General features: G+C 36.2%; 1 protein-coding gene across 2 annotated transcripts in view; it reads left to right on the top strand.

The window, feature by feature from the left end:
- PRKG1 (protein kinase cGMP-dependent 1) overlaps positions 1-12,867 on the top strand; it is a 1,288,902-nt gene that overhangs the window by 1,193,625 nt on the left and 82,410 nt on the right. The gene's annotated exons all lie outside the window — the stretch shown is intronic.

Below are 12,867 nucleotides of genomic sequence, written 5' to 3'. Positions count from 1 at the left end.
TATTGTTTGAAAATTGCCTGACTCTTCCTAAATCCCTCCCTCTCCCCAAAAAGAACAAATGAAAAAGGCAGAAATGTTTAGCGACTTCTTTAAGACAAAGACTGGGAATCCTATTTCACTTTCTAAAATGAGGAGAAAAATTCTGGTGAAAATGTCAGGAGATTAGCCGGCATGCTTCCTGTCTCAAGGCCGGTGGTGCAGGGACTGCAGCTGTTGTGTGGGAATCCTTGTCAGCTGCAGTTCTCAAAGCCCAGACCATGGGAGGTGGTTATGGGTATGCTCTGCCTCCCTTCCTTTCCAGCAATCCCCAAGGCCCTGATCCAGCCCCTTTCAGGGGAGCAGAGCCACTCTACCCTCATCCTTCTTCCTATTTCTTTGGGGGAAGGGTGTGATGGAGAGAGGGGATGATGAGATGGGGCCTGAATCACTCAAGAAAGAGTTCTCTCCAAGAAGAGAGAATGTTGTGAGCTATAATTGGTAAAATGCCAATATTTATAAGGAAATGGGGATAGATTCATTAAATCTGCTTTGTAGCTTCCTTCCGAGCACAGCAACTTTTACAGAAGAATCTTTTGCCCTTTCCATGGGGTATGGCCTTCGAGTAGAATGTTGGCTCCCAAGAGATGGGACTGTTTTTATTTTTGTTTTTGATCTATCACCAGTGATGACTCTTCATTACCCCATTTGTGGTTATCTTTGGTATAGACAATGGACTGGTTTGTCATTTTCTTCTCCAGTTCATCTTATAGATCAGGACACTGAGGCAAACACAGTAAAGTGACTTTCCACAGCTAGGAAATCAGGCCTTCCTGACTCCAGGCCCAGCAATCTGTCCATTGGTTACATAGTAAGCACCTGATAGATATTGGTTGAACTGAGTTGAAGTAGATTATTTAAACGAAACAACCAAATCAGTGTGTCCATCTGTTTTCCATCTTACTTCCTGGAGGTCCCAATGGATGCTACCCCTCCTCACACAGACTCTCTAATCTCTCTAGGCTCAGGAGAGGAGAAGGCCGTGTTTCTGGTTCTGGCCAACAACACCTTTAACTAGGCTAGTCCTTAGTCCATCCATAGACACGTGGCCAGACCACAGCCGGAAGCCATTCCAGCTCAGTAGCAGAACTTGCCAGAGCATTATCCTATTGGCTTAGCTTTCAGAAGATCAATATTATCCAGGCTCTATGATAGGACAGTAGAATCTCTTTATATGCTTACAAAGGAACACTGTTTCAGCTGATGAGTCAGTATCACAGAGTAGTTAGAGTGTTGGGAGTACATTCAGGAAAAAACAGGCTCAAGTCTTGCTTCAAATCCTAATTATCTGTGTAACAAATCACAAGCTCTCTGGGCAGCTCTCTCTGGTAAAATCGGATTGTTATGTCTCATACATGGAGAACAGAGGGAGGGGACAGAAAAAATGTCCTCTGGAATCCTTTCTGGCTTTGGATCCTGAGATTCCTCCGGAAAATCTTGTGGGGATGGGCAATGGAAAGGAATCAAGAGTAACTGTATGGTATAAATAGAGCCTCCAGCACTGAGTAAGCTGTTTGTCCACGATCAGTCACTTATCACTAAGGCGTGAGTATCCTTATCTATAAAATGGATCTATGATGAGTAGGAGGCATCTGAAGGGAGCAATGATGGAGTGCTAGACCTGGAGTTAGGAAGACTTGCCTCAACCACTTACTGTGTGACCTTGACCTCTATCTGCCTCAGTTTCCTCACTGTAAAGTAGGATAATAGAAGCATCTATCTCCTAGGGTGATGAGGATGATATGAGATAATATTTCTAAAGTACTTCACAAATCTTAAAGCATTCTATAAATCTCAACTTGTATTATGATTATGTCTGTGGTGAGCTCTCTGTGAGCACTGGATGTCCCATTCTTAAAACATACAGCATCACAAATTTAGAACTGGAAGAGATCTTCAGATTCATTGAATAAAACCACCTCCTTTTACAGATGAAGAAATGGGGGTGTACAGAGTTAAGTCACATACCTAGTGTCTAAAGCAAGGTTTGAAGTCAGGTCTTCCTGATTTCAGGAACAGTTCTCTTTCAAATAGGACCATCATCTGACTGCCAGTACTTGATCTTTATTGTTGCTTAATATAGCCTTGCTGATTGAGAATAAAGTGCTTTGTTAACCTTGAAACCATATGTTGATATTAGCTAGAATTATTGCTTGGTCCATCTCTTCACTTCATTGGGTTTTAGGTTCCTTATCTCAAAGACATTGGACCATATTTTCCTACTGGCTTTCTAACTCCAAATTCCACAAGTCAGTGAAGTCTCCAAGACATTAGCTCCAAAGATATTAATGTAATATTAATGTGAAAAAACAAATTCTTAGCCCTTAGAGCTCTCCTGAGGTAGATTGGTTACCCTAGAAAATAGTCGCCTCCCTCTTGGATCTCTAAGCAGAGATTATCCAAAGGATCACTTCTCAGGGACTGTACAAAGGTTATTACTTTTCAAGGCAGAGCTCCATAGTCCTTCCAAATCTGCGATTTTCTAAGCTTTCCATTGAGAACATCCACATATGATTGCTTGAATCATGGCAGATCTTAAGAAAGTGACATGTGAAGTTGCTTTTTCTCTTTTTGTGTGAGATTTATCGTCAACAAATGAAATAAAATGCTTACATAGTATTTGACTTTTTCACATTGAATTTTAAAATCCCAGTTCAGAATTTGCCAACTGACTTCATTTGGAAATAAATAATACTAATTTTTCTTTTGGATTTCTGGAGGATGCTCTTTGTCTCTGTAAGAGATAGCATGGCTTGGTCAATTTATTTAGCTTATGAGTTCATTAGAAATCTTTGGGCTCATTGCTATTTTTAGATGTAATACTAATTTGTGTTTTTGTAGTATGAGTGTCAATGCTCCTTATCAATATCTGAAGCACAACCAAAAGAATGGTTTCCCCCTGAGCCATCATTTATGAGTTCAACAATAAGGTCAACTTGGAAGGAGGTGTCCAATAGGGCTCCTTGGGGATCTATGCTTGGATCTGAGCTATTGGAAATTTTAAACAATACTTTGTATAAAGGCGTAGATGATGTGCTTATCAAATATGCAGATGACATAAACCTGGGGAATATAGCTGTGAAATCCTAATTCTGAATAACAAAATGAAAATTCAAAAAAATCTGAAACTAGAACTTTGAGCCAAAACTAATAAACTTCTTGTTTAGCATTTCAATCTTTGAAAGAGGAAGGAGGAGAAGAGAGGAGGAGATGAGAGGAAGAAAGAAAAAGGGAAAGAGCAAAAGTGAAAAAGAAGAAGGGAAAGAGGAGAAAGAAAAGATAGAGGAAGGAAGGAAAGAGAATAGGAAAAAGTAGGAAAGGGAAGAGAAATAAAGAAGGAAGGACAGAATGACATTGGGGGAAAGGAGAAGGAGAATGAGAAGAACAGGAGAAAGTGATAGTGTTCATGGCTTACATGGTGCAATGTTATTTCTGTGGTAAAAAAAAAATATATGCAGAGTTGAAAGGTAGCATAGATAATGAGGTGGGGGAGAATTAGGTCCCAACTAAAAATGAATGGGCCATTATATATCTAAATACTTGAATGAATCAGTCAAAAACCTCAAGGCTTTAATTAATAGCTTTTATACATTTACAAACTTATTGAAAATCCATGGAGAAGGGAAGAAAGAAAGAAGAAAGTAATTAACTGTAAAGGCTTATGATGATTTTTTCACTCAGAAGATAGACCTAAATGTTTATCCTTCTGATCCCAAGTTAGTCTCCTTGATATTCAAGATAATGTGGTACTAATGTAGCCTAATTAAGCTTAATCAAGTAAGCTCTACTAAATTAATTAAATTAAAATCAACTAATCCAAATTTTAGCAAAGAAGATAATGGTAATAATAATCACAATGATAATGATATCAACAATAATTCACAAATGTCTACATTTTAGGACACCCAAGTGGCACCATGGACAAAATACCTGACCTGGAGTCATGATAATCCTCTTTCTGAGTTCAAATCCGGCCTCTGAAACTCATTAGTTCTGTGACCATGGACAAGTCACTTTCCCACCGTTTCCTCATCTGTAAAATGAGCCAGAGAGGAAATGGCAAACTACTCCAATATCTTTGCCAAGGAAACTCCAAATGAGGTCATGAAGAGTCAGACACAACAGAAAAAAAAAAAAAAAAAAAAACTCTCAACAAGAAAACAGTCTTTTGAAATATACAAAGCACTTTCCTATAATTTATGAGACCGATAAATATGTTTTATTAACCCTATTTTAGAGATGAGCAAACTGAGGCTAAATGATCTTATGTGACTTGCTTATCTATACCCCTGGATCTATTTCCTGACTTCAGTATCACTTCCTTTTGAAGCCCAGATAACTCTTGAGCATCCATGAAATTTGGGGGAGAAAACTGTGAGGGTCATAAGAAAAATATACATGAAAAAATGTAGTTATGATAATCATAATTGATATCATAGGCTGTAAATCTAGAGCTGGATAGGACCTTAGAGGACAACATATTTACATGCACACATGTGCCCACTCATTTTACATAGGAAAAACCAGAACTGCTGAGCTTAAGAAATTGACCTAAGACCTTATAGGAGACAGAACCAGCATTTGGGCCCAGGACTTCTAACTCCAAATCCAATGTCTTCCTCTTTCTTGCTTTAAAGTTGACAAAGAATTTTACAGGCCCAGCCTCTCATCTTGTTTCTGGCATCCATTCTGTCTTCCTCCCAAATTTACTAACAGGCAACAAAATTGACTTTTCTTCCCCTGCCAATGGGCAGTGTAGTGGGCCTCAAGGGTGATCAGTGGGTGAAAGGGAGGGATGGAGCTGGGGGACCTGGAATATCCACTGACTGCCTAATAAGCTCTGGAATGTTCAGGATTTGGCCAAATCTCCGGTTTTCTCATTTGTTACAACCTGTCGCCAATTCAAGCAAATTTACATGTGAATATTAAGGGCAGAAAAAAAGAGTAATTTTTTTTGATACTTCCTGCTATAAAAGACTGGGCGTATTTACAGATTACTCTGCCAATGATTAACACTGCCATATGTCTTAAAAAGCAACAAATGGAAGAAAAATGAAAACCACACAACTCACTCAATGTTCCAAAACTTCTAAGAACCAAGCTGACAGCTCCATCATAGGAGAACAGGTTGGGAGAGAAGCAAATCTGGGATATATCTTCCCTCTTATCTATTGATGGCCTGAAAATCTAAAGTTAAGTGACTTGACTAATGCCACAAAATAAACTTAAGAGGCAAGATTTGAAACCCGCTTCTCTCATTAGTTCCAATTTTCTATTTTTATGAGAGGCTGACTACGTTATCTGAATAAATATTATTTGTCATGATTTTTTAATATAACATCACTGGTGATTTTAAATTGGTTTCTATGATTTGGATGGTCTCTAGTGTGATCCTAACACTATTGATCATACGTAGTCTACATTGCTACAGAGTGTTAACAATCCACCTAATATTGACAGCCAAAATATTTCATCAAAAGATATGAATCACCATCACATCTCTTGTGAGGAAGGTATTCAATAGAGGATTCAATTGGAAGATGGGATTGTGATAGATTTCCAGATGTTCCTCTAGGAGAATTATATTATGTGGGTTGCATCAGATCCCATAACAATAAAGTCTCTTCTGTGAGAGTCATGGTTTTCCAGAGAAATTGACCTAGTCATCCATATAAGAAAAACTAAATGGATTAAAAATTATTGCTGACCAAATTATGAGCTATAGTTGGGAGACCAGATTGTTGAATTAATATTTCAGGACATACATTTAAGACAGTCACTGAAATGAGCAAAGAGTTAGCTCACAATTGAATAAAAATACAGATTGGAATACATTTAAGAAATTGTACAATGCTACAATAATCAATCACAAGATTCTACCATGATCAAAACTATGTCTTTTTAATACAAATTTCCTTCTTATCATCTTGTATTATTGTCAGTCTTGAAATGCCAAAATCTTGGAACAATCAAACCTAAAACTAATGCAGAGATTCATAGTTGATATGAATAGAATGAAATATGCTTCCTTTGCTGATGTACAGTCCAAGAAATAACATGATGTCTCCATGAAAAGATACGGTCAGAAAAGGAAATGAGTCAGGGGGACAGATCAACCATTCTCCCAGTACCACAAAGCAGAAAAGGAAAAAAAAGAGAGCAAGGATTTTTAAGCTGAAATCTGTAGATCCCCTGAACGTCAGGGATTTCATGAAAATGAACCCAGAAAATTTTGTTTTCACTTGCCTTTGTTTTGTTTGTAAGCAAACATATTTATCTCATTATATATACATATATTATTATTATTATTATTGTTATTTTACAAAATAGAATTCTGAGAAGGCATCTATGGACAAGTCCAGACTGACAAAAAGGGTCATGACATAAAAAACCACAAATCTAAAGAATAAATCACATTAGGTAGATTGTCTGAAAAGGTATGGAAACACAAAGTCAAGAGAAACTTAGGAGGCTAAAGTGCTGATGTACTGTGATTTTTAATGTGACTGGAAGGAATATTCATATCCATGGGTTCGCAGTTCCTCTGAAGCAGTTCTAGACCCAATATATGGGGCATTGACTCTTCATAGGGCACAGAAATGCTTCCCAAAAATGATTCCTATTTTTATTCCTTCTGGAAGCATGGATAGAATTACAGCTCTTTGAAATCAGGAGAGAAAAAAATAGACAACTGAGTTTCAAATCTCATTTGAAAGAATATAATCAATTTGCTGTTCATTTAGTTTGTTGAGATTCTGATTACAAAAAAGGACATCCTAAGTAAAAAGCTAAGCATTTGTTTCAACATGACTGTCTCCAGACATGCTTCTATGGCATGCCTGATTTTCATAATTAAATGTAATCTTTTCTATTAGTTCAGTAGTCATTTCCTTATTACTAAATTAAAAAATTAGAAATAAATGCCTACATCATGAAATTTTAGGGCTCCATAGTTGCTCTAATGATCATATTCTCAAAATCCTAAAGAAAGAAGGAAAGAGGAAAAAAAAAGAGATGAGGATAATTTCAACTATAACCACCCTCTAGAAATGTATTTATTCATTTGTATATGGGGAAGAAAACTCAGAAAAATCCAATGGCCTTGATTTTTCCTACTAGTTACTTTGCTATGTCCTAATTAAATGTTTTGTCATTAGAATTTGGATTCTATATGATATATTAGTTGAGTAGGCATTGGGTGAGAGACTGAACAATTTGTTAATCCAATATTGAACTTGAGGAAGCTAAGTAATTCAGTACATCGAGTGCCATATTGGAGTTAGAAAAACTCATCTTCATGAGTTCAAATCCAGCCTCAGACACTTACTAGTTATATGATCCTGCCCAAGTCATTTACCTCAGTTCCTCGTATGTAAAATGAGCTGAGAAAAGAAATGGAAAAACCTCAAATGAAGTCACAAAAAGTTGGATATGATTGAAATGACTGACCATCAACAACAATATTGAATCCAGAAACCCATGAGAATTCCAGAGTAAACAAAATACAAGCTTTATAATTAATTGAAAGTTATTAGAACTGAAAAAAAATTAGCAAAAGCCAAAATATTTTGTATGTGACCAGCTAAATATATCTATATCTATATGTAAATATGTGACCAGCACAAAAATATTAGGATGGTGATATTTTTAAAATCGCAATCTAGGAATTCAACTGAATTCAATCAAACAAACATTTATCAAGCACACATTTAGTAGTGACCATAGAAAAGTAAAGAATTTGTGGCAAACATACAGGAAATAAAAAAAATAATAATTTTGACTACATTAAATTTGAAAGGTTTTGCACAGACAAATTCAAGGCATACAAGACTTGAAGGAAAGGAGAAAACTGGGAGAGAGGGGGATATTTTACAAATTTCTTTAATAAAGATATACTTTCTAAAGTATATAAAGAAATTAGATCTATAATGAGTCCTCCCATTAATAAATGGCCAAAAGATATGAACAGACTGTTTTCAGATTAAAAAAAAGTAAAGTTATCTATAATCGTTAAAAAAAGGATCCTCTAAGTAACTATTAGAAAATACAAACTAAAATAACTCAGAAGTATTACCTCACACCTATCAAAATGGTGATTATGTCACAAAAAAGAAAAATATTAGAGGGCATGTGGAAAAATTGGGACATTAATGCAGAGGTATGAATGAACCCACTATCTGCCAGATGCTGTGCTAGAGATAGGCAGTACAAAACCAAAAAACAAATAGTTCCTTCTTTCAAGGAATTTGCATTTTAATAGGAAGGGGGACAGAATATGATGTGTATATTGTATACATAAGTAAAGATTGTATGATTTGAGAAAGAAAAGACTATGAACAAATAGGAATATTTGGGGGGCAGTGGGATCTTCTCAGAGGATATGAAATTGAATTGAGACTTGCAGAAACTAAGGCGTTCTGAGACGTAGTCATGAGAAAAACATGACTTGCTCTCGTGGGACATAGCCTATGGAAAGATATGGAGGGGAGAGATGCAAGCGAGGTTCAAGAAATAGCAATCGGTTTGGTCAGTTTGGTTAAACCAAAGAATATGTCATCATGTGGACATTGAACTGGACTTTTCTGTTTAGTCCCAGAAGGGAGAATTAGAAACAATCAGTACAATCTTCAGTTATTTCCCTGAGGTCAATAAAATTTTTCTAACCATGAGTGCTTTCCCTAAGTTGAGTGGGTTACTTTGGTAGGTAGTAAATTTCCCATCTTTGGAGGAATTCAAACAGAGGTTTAATGGTCACCTGCCATGTGCCTTATAGAGAGCTTTCTTGTGTGTGTACATGCTGGATTCCTTGGCTAGTGAGCGCTCTTCAGATTTTAGAAGTCTCTGATTCTCTTTTATATCTTTATATGGGCCCAATTTAATGGTTTGGGTTTGTTTAGTTTTTTTTTTACCTTTTGTTTTGTAAAATAATTAAAAATCAGTCCTAAAAATGAGAAATGGTCATATAGAGATTCAAAGCATGATACCCAAACTGCTTAGTAAGAATGGATTATGGGATAATTCATAGTGGACCACAGATTCCCAAGGACGAGACTGGATCTTTCCCAAACAGAGCTGTTGATCAGCCACAGACAGGGCCAAGAACCAAAGAACCTTTGGTGGAAGAATCTTAATGGAATAAAGATGTAAATACAGTTCACAGCCCACTATTGGTTTGGAACTGGATTTGAAAACATTAGGAGTATGAAGGGGCATGGCTATATTTCCCTTGAAAGTCCAACTCTATCTTTTTCACATGGTTTGAATTTCTAGGCCTTCAGTGAAATGAAAGAAGACTTTTAACAAAGGGATTTTATCTTAGAAATTACTTTCTCTCTGACACTTAGAAGTGGGACTCTGATACATTAAACAAACATTATTTCATAGCATACAGATTTTTGGACACAAGGAAGATGCAGGTTCATGTTATCTTTAAAAACTTATTTAGCTGCCATGATCCCGTTCAAGTATCAGCTTTTTCATCTGTAAAAATGACAACAAAAAATAGATTACCTCACAAGGATTTGCAAAAATCAAATTAAAAAAATATACATTTATAGCTGTGAATATATGTATATATACCATTATGTAAATGTATGTATATATGTATACATATATGGTATGTATTTATATATATGTAAATATATATACATAAACCACTTTGCAAATATGCCTAGTTATGGCTCTAATGATGAGCCTGAATTCACAATCAAAGAATTGGGATAGACAGGGGAAATTTTGTTGAGGAAGCAGTAGTTTTACTGGGCCTCAAATGATGGGGATTTTAGGCAGAGAAAAGAAGTAAATCAGCAGTGTAGAAATGCCAACTTATTTACCTGTTTGTCCTATAAATCTGGTGATCAGCATTGCTGAAGCAGTATATAAAAGTAATTTATTCTCTTATTCCTCTGACTATTGAAAAGATAGTCGATTTGAATTCCAAAATGATTAAAATGCACAAGCTTTTTAAAATATGCTAATCTAAGATTTCTTTTCCAATTTCACTCCAGATCCTTCAAGTTCATTTGTATTAATCTATCAAATGCTCCTGAGCAAAACTGACTTTACTGTTCATGTTTTCATATAATAAAGTCATGAGCATAGAAAAGTAATAACACAATTTAAAACCAATAAAGGCAGACTGGGATTTTTAAACAATTCAGCTCAAATCAACTAGTATATATTAAACACATACACAATAAAACTGTCCCTGTCTACAAGAAATGTGGATTGGCTTTGGGTGGTTTGCTTGGCAGCAGGGGTGGGTAGAAAGAACACAGAGCAATATAGTTCCTGGTTATCATACTCAAGGCAAAGCTGAACTCGATTGTCTTGAGATAAAGCAATACTTGATAGTTTAATCTGACAAGTCTGCTTATTTGTTTAATTATGGTAATGGATAGCATCAAGACAAGTGTACATAGAATCTTGGTCAAGCAAGAGGAAGATCTGGGTTCCAGCCCTGTCTCTTCTATGCACTGGCCATTTGACCCAGCACAAATCTTTTCATCTTTCATTTCCTTATCAGACCCTCCAACACTATAAATTAAACACAAGTTGATCATCTGCATTGGAGCAGGAACTTTCCCACATGGCCCCAGATTTCCAAAGAAAGTGTTTTTCATTTCTACTGAATTACAAGAGAAAATGCTCTATATCCCTGACTTTACACAGGAGAATCACATATCTCAGTGATCGGTATTTGACCTCTGGTCAAAATATATTTAAAAGATTAGAAGAAATAGTCATTGGAAAATGACTCAATATAGTAAAGCGCATCTAGATACTACTGAGTAACATTTCAAATTTCCAAAGCAATCAATTCCTGAGAAAGTTGGCATAAAAGAGAAAATGAGGCAATACAGTGTCATAGAATTATCCCTGACTTGTTGTCAAAAGACTTAGCTTAAGATCCAACCTTCTCTTTATTGTTCATGTGACCTTAAGTCAGTCATTTTTTAGGTCTCGGTCTCCATATCTGTAAAATATAGAAGTTGAATTTGGTACTTTATAAAAGATCCTCAAGTTTTCAGAGCCTGGGAAGTGCAAAACATTAATTATTCAGAAAAAAATTCCAAGTGTATTAGTGGCATAAATATTTAACTGAAGAGGTTTTAACAAGTTTCTCAGAACAAGCAATTTGATTTGAAATTATGGCTATTCTTTAAAAAGAATAATGACTTATCCATGTCATTAAAAGGTTTGATGGGAAACTAACAAAAAGATCTAAAAAGTTCCATCTCACAAATAATATTAATTTTAAAAATCCCCAAACATTGTTTAACCAAGAAAGTTTCTGTCTCTTAACTCATACCTAGTCACAATGTGTAGTAGTCGCATTGAGGTAATTCATTTAATAAAACACTGTGTTTTTACATTTTGGATATATCAGTTAATCCAAAAGTAAGATATGAGAATACCTAAGAGATAAGGAATTGGAAAAAGGGAATCAGCAAAAGGGAGGATATTTGGGGTGCCACCATATTTGTCAGTAGAATTGCCTGTGATGGCGCAAAGCTATCCCAAATTTAGACTACGTGTGCGTTGATGCAAGTTTAAGCTTTCCTTCTGAAAATCAAATGGATCAGTTCAGTATGGAGTGGAATCCCCTTGTTGGATGTCATCAAGCAAAGGATATTAGAGAGAAAATGGAGAGGAGGGATTGGTTGGACTAGATGGCAGTCCATTGACGGAGATGCCATGATTCTGCTCCGGGAACAGTACCCATACACACGTACCATCCATTTGGAGGATCACGACACATAAACCTATGTGTAGGCAGAGAGAACGCTATACAAGATAACATTTCTATTTTACTTATTTTTTTAAGTGATATGCTGAAAACTCATTCTTGAAGGAGAGAAAAGTTCCACATTTCAACATTGCTTTCTAACTTTATGTTCTTGATTTCAGGTCTCCTTCCCCTTCCAGAGGAAATTAGTGATGCCATAGCTTTAATGTCTGTTTTAGCTGCAGCCCAATTGCTCCCTTTCTGTTAGAAAATCTAAACCAGGTGGTATACAATTTCTGGTGATTTGGAACTCTGTAAAGGCAAGTAACTTTTCAGTTCCAGAGCTGGTAGGTTGGATGAATTCATCGTACCAGTGACATCTCCCAAAAGAATAGACAGCTTTTCATTTTCATGCAATTGTCCCTGAAGCAACTGTTCTCAATCGCATTGGGGCCATAGCCGTTACAACCTCATTTCTCATCAACGCTTGTCTCAAGTACAAATGTAACATTTCTCTTCTGATTTGGATTTTCAATAGAAAGTCAAATGCCAAAAAGGAAGGGGTAGCAGCTAAACCAGGAATTAAAGCCATTTCATCGCTGACCTCAGAAGGATCCTGGGCTGGGAGAAGGAGGCCTGAACCAACAAATGGTTTTAGATGCTCTTAGAAGATGATGTTTAAACAGAGACTTCTCCCTTTGTGTGTGTGTGTGTGCGTGTGTGTGTGTGTGTGTGTGTGTGTGTGCGCGCACAGTGTTTTCATTTTTGATGGGAAAAATGGATATCACTTTTTAAGGGATAAAAAGATTAAGACAAAAGACCAAAGAAATAGTTATTTCTCTGTCAATTCCTATTGCTTTCTGGAAATATTGTTAATTTCTCATTGTCTGTTCTTCTTGTGCTCTTTCTTCAAATGATTCTATTGGTGGCCTTAAGGCATGGAGAACTATTAAGATTTTAAGTGTAATTCACACAGTATTCCTGGATTCATCACACCAGTTGTGCTAAATATGTCTACTTAAAGGAAGCCAAGGACCATAGTCACAGAGATATAGACTGTATCTTTCTGGCCAGTATCACTGTGTTGAAGTGAGCCTTTTAAG

This window comes from Sarcophilus harrisii, chromosome 2 (genome assembly GCF_902635505.1).
Source record: "Sarcophilus harrisii chromosome 2, mSarHar1.11, whole genome shotgun sequence".
NCBI classification, from domain to species: domain Eukaryota; kingdom Metazoa; phylum Chordata; class Mammalia; order Dasyuromorphia; family Dasyuridae; genus Sarcophilus; species Sarcophilus harrisii.
This window is presented reverse-complemented; position numbering and strand designations above follow the sequence as displayed.